At 40.0% G+C, this 4,824-nt stretch overlaps 1 pseudogene; it reads left to right on the top strand.

The window, feature by feature from the left end:
* Positions 1 to 1,816: 1,816 nt before the first annotated feature.
* On the top strand, positions 1,817 to 3,015 carry LOC112921300 (hsc70-interacting protein pseudogene; annotated as a pseudogene).
* Positions 3,016 to 4,824: the final 1,809 nt, after the last annotated feature.

Genomic DNA, 4,824 nt, shown 5'->3' with positions numbered 1-4,824 from the left:
TCTACATTATCCAGTAAGATCATCTTGCTTTACTTCTATGAAGGACATTTTCCTGTTATCTCAAATCTTAAGTCAAAAAATTGTTTTAGTTATTTATATTTAAAATAAAGTTCTTTACTTTCCAAAACAATTTATGTTTGCCTTTCTTTAACATAATTTCAGAGGTCACAGATTCATAGAGTCTTACATCTGAATGAATCTGTAGGATAAAGGGAATAATTGTAATAATTTCCATTTCAATGGATATGATGAATTAAGAAAAACCTAATTAAATTTTGAAGGGTTTATTTAAAAAAAATCCAGGTTGTCTAGGCAAAACCCCATTTGGGAGCTAGGAGGGATCTGAGAGATCAAATGACCTGCCCAAGGTCACAGGGGGTTAGTAGCAGAATGGGTGAGAGCCCATGTTTCCTGACTTCTGCTCACATTCCTCCCTCTGACTTCTCTACATGGACACACTGCAGACTGGCATCTGTGCATAGTCCAGAAGCCCAGGGCCTCTTGACCCTGTAACTTTTCATTCCCAGGAGTCCAGAACCTCCTGCAACTGGATGCAGCATCTTATGTGGAGACTCAGTTTCTAGAAAGAAGAGCCATCGCTTTCATCAGCAGGAGTGGGTGGAGGTCTGTGGAGCAGGTATTTGAATCCACTACTACTTATCTTTCCATCCATGGACAATCCTTGTACTTTTTTCTATTATGCTTTCCTTTTTACAAAATTAGAAAGTAAAAAAGTTATCTTTATTGTATGAACTTAAGGTAGTATCATATGAAGTAATATGAATAATGGCTAACAATGAGTACTTATGGAATGCTAGCTTTTATCTCTAACATCTCAACTCTTTCAGCTACCACTTGTTATAGTTCCATCTCATAGACTGAAGCTTAGTGAGATTAGTCACTTGTGGCAGTCAGGATTCAAACCAGGTAGTTTTAGCCCTAGAGCCCTTTGTCTATTATATTGCTTCCCTAAAGTTACCAACAAGAAAAAAGTGCACCAGATTTTTAAAAATGATGCCTTCAAAAATTTTGTTTACTTTATTGTGAAAACAAAGAATTTCTCATTTGATTCCAAAGTTTCTTTGAACTCTAGACTTTTTCACAATCATTAATTCAACGATTTGTTGAGAATATACAATGAGGCAGACATTGAAAAGATATGATCTCTCTTTGTGAGTTTGGAGGAAACAGATCTACAACAGATGTTCCAAGCTTTAAAAAATATTTTTCTATATATATTTAAATTTCCTACATGCTTTTCAAATCTAGGGGTAAAAACAAAGTGGTTATTTTTTAAAAAGAATTAATTCTATTGCTTTCTTGTTACCTCTTTCAGATGAGAATAACATTCATGAGAATTTAAGTTCTGTGCAAAAATTTTGTTTAATGGACACCCACTGAAAGTGCCAAGTTTCTACTTTTGATTGAATTCTTGGAGACCTTGATAAATATTCATTGATCCTGGAGTCTGTTTCTAATTTTTAAAAACTGAGTAATATATTCTAGAAATACTAGTTGTTTTTTTTAAGATTTTATTTGTTTATTCATAAGAGACACACAGAGGAGGAGGCAGAGACACAGGCAGAGGGAGAAGCAGGCTCCCTGTGGAGCCTGATGTGGGACACTATCCCAGGACCCCGGGATCACAACCTGAGCCAAAGGCAGATGCTCAACCATTGAGCCACCCAGGTATCCCTAGAAATACTAGTTTGAATACCTCTCACTGTTGTTACAAAACAGCTCATCATGTCAAACAGATTGGATTTAAAATGATTAAAAGAAAATGGTGCCCCTTCCACACGGTCACGCTGAGCTGGTCCCCACGCCTGGAATGGGGCCGCAGCCTCAGCCGTGCCCGGTGCCCGCCGCCCGCCAGTGCCTGTGGACCGTGGACCCCTGCAAAGTGAGCAAGCTTCGGGTCTTCGTGAAAATGTGTAAGCAGGATCCCAGCGTTCTGCACACCGAGGAAATGCACTTCCTGCGGGAGTGGGTGGAGAGTGTGGGGGGTAAAATACCACCTGCTACTCATAAAACTAAATCAGAAGACAATATCAAGGAAGAAAATACAGATAGTAAGAAGGTGGAGGAAAACATAGAAGAATCATCAAGTGAGGAAAGTGTTCTAGAAATTGACAATGAAGGTGTAATTGAACCAGATACTGATGCCCCTCAAGAAATGGGAGATGAAAATGTAGAGATAACTGAGGAAATGATGGATCAGGCAAGTGATAAAACAGTGGCTGCCATTGATGCCCTAAATGATGGTGAACTAAAGAAAGCCATTGACTTGTTCACAGATGCCATCAAACTGAATCCTCGCTTAGCCATTTTGTATGCCAAGAGAGCCAGTGTCCTCATCAAATTACAGAAGCCAAATGCTGCCATTCAAGACTGTGACAGAGCTATTGAAATAAATCGTGATTCAGCTCAGCCTTACAAGTGGCGGGGGAAAGCATACAGACTTCAGGGTCATTGGGAAGAAGCAGCACATGATCTTGCCCTTGCTTGTAAACTGGATTATGATGAAGATGCTAGTGCATTGCTGAAAGAAGTTGGACCCACGGCCCAGAAAATTGCTGAACATTGGAGGAAGTATGATCGAAAACGTGAAGAGCGAGAGATCAAAGAAAGAATAGAAAGGGTTAAGAAGGCTCAGGAAGAACATGAAAGAGCCCAGAGGGAGGAAGAAGTCAGAGGACAATCAGGAGCTCAGTATGGCTCTTTCCCAGGTGGCTTTCCAGGGGGGAATGCCTGGAATGGCAGGGGTTATGCCTGGAATGGCAGGAATGCCTGGGCTCAATGAAATTCTTAGTGACCCAGAGGTTCTTGCAGCCATGCAGCATCCAGAAGTTATGGTGGCCTTCCAGAATGTAGCCCAGAACCCAGCAAATATGTCAAAATATCAGAGCAACCCAAAGGTTATGAATCTCATCAGTAAATTGTCAGCCAAATTTGGAGGTTAAGGATAATGCCCTTCTGACAAATAAAGCCCTTGCTGAAGGAAAAGCAACTTCGATCACCTAATAGATGTCACAATAATACAAACCGGTGTACCTCTGACCTTCTCAAGAAGAAAGCTGAGGTGCTGTGAAGAGAATCCCTACCCCTCTGCCCCATATGCAATTGAAACATTCTACAGTGGTTTGCCATTAGGGTATTCATTCAGATAATGTTTTCCTACTAGGAATTGCAAACTTTAAACACTTTTTAAACCTTAAAAATATTTAAAAACATTAAAACAGTGTGTTATTTCCTAAAAAAAAATAAAGAAAATGGTATTTTTTTTCCAAATCTTTATTTAAATTCCAATTAGTTAACATGCAGTGCAATATCGGTTTCAGGAGTAGAAACCAGTGGTTTGTCACTTACATACAATACCTAGTGCTCATCCTAGCAAGTGCCCTCCTTAACACCCATCATCCACCTAGCCCACCCCAACCCTATCCCCTCTATCAACCCTCAGTTTGTTCTCTGTCGTTAAGAGTCTCTTAATGATTAAATTCCCTCAAACTCGAAGAATCCATATTAATGGAGAACTATCGAGTGCAAAGTTGGTAGGATAACTCAAGGATATGAGGGGGATAGTGGCCAGGAGCACCTGCAGAGCTGGTTACAACTTAGCTCATTCATGCTCTTTCTTACTAGAGGAGAGTGGACTTGCATATGATGACCTCTTTTTTGAATATGCAATGTAAATCAGATGGAACAGGTCCACACTCCACTTTAGTGAAAAGATTACATAAGTAGAGAGCCCCCTGAATCAGGGAAACTCCACCTGTTCCTACAGGTCTTTGAGAGTATCACCTCATACCTGCCAGAACAGCTAAAATCAACAATAGGAGAAATAGCAGGTGTTGGTGAGGATGTGGAGAAAGTGGAGCCGTCTTGCACTATGGGTGGCAATGCAAACTAGTGCAGCTACTGTGGAGAACAGTATGGAGGTTCCTCAAAAAGTTAAAAATAGAACTACTCCATGATCTAGCAATCACACTATAAGGTATTTACCCAAAGAATACAAAAATACTAATTCAAAGGGATACATGCACCCTGATGTTTATAGCAGCATTATCTACAGTAGCCAAATTATGAAAGCCCAAGTGTCCATGGATTGATGAATGGATAAAGAAGATGTAGCATGTATATATTTACTTAGCCATAAAAAAGAATGAAGTCTTGCCATTTGCAACAACATGGAGCTAGAGAGTATTACAGCAAGTGAAATAAGTCAGTCAGAGAAAGACAGATACTGTATATTTTCACTCATATGTGGAATTTAAGAAACAAACAAAAAATGAGCAAAGGGTAAAGAGAGGCTAACTAAGAAAAACTCAACATAGAGAACTAATGGTTGGCAGAAAGGAGGGGGATGGGTTAAATAGGTGATGTGGATTAAGGAAGGCACCTGTTGTAATGAGCACCAGATGTTGTATATTGTGCATCTGAAACTAATATTACATTGTATGTTAACTAACTGGAATAAATGAAAACAAAACAAAACGAAAAGAATATTGAGGTTAGACACTGAGAAAGGCAGCAAGCTCTGAACTCAATAAAATGGCCTTGAGCGATTCCCTCCTGCCGCACTTGCCCGATCACTTTTTGTGGCATACCCACAGAGCTGTGTGGCCAACTATCCTTATATGACACCTGGAGGAAGTAAAACACCCTTGGGCCTGGATTCCCTTGCATACAGTTGGCTTTTCCCCCTGAATATCTGGAAAGCCAACATGCTTGTAACTTCTTAAAGAAACCTGGGCTATTTTAACTGCAAGTCTTATATTGCTTGAAGCCAAACATTATCCCCCTACCCCCATACCAGCATTT

This window comes from Vulpes vulpes, chromosome 6 (genome assembly GCF_048418805.1).
Source record: "Vulpes vulpes isolate BD-2025 chromosome 6, VulVul3, whole genome shotgun sequence".
In the NCBI taxonomy this organism is placed as follows: Eukaryota; Metazoa; Chordata; class Mammalia; order Carnivora; family Canidae; genus Vulpes; species Vulpes vulpes.
Note: the sequence above shows the minus strand (reverse complement) of the source record. Positions and strands in the feature narration are given on the sequence as shown.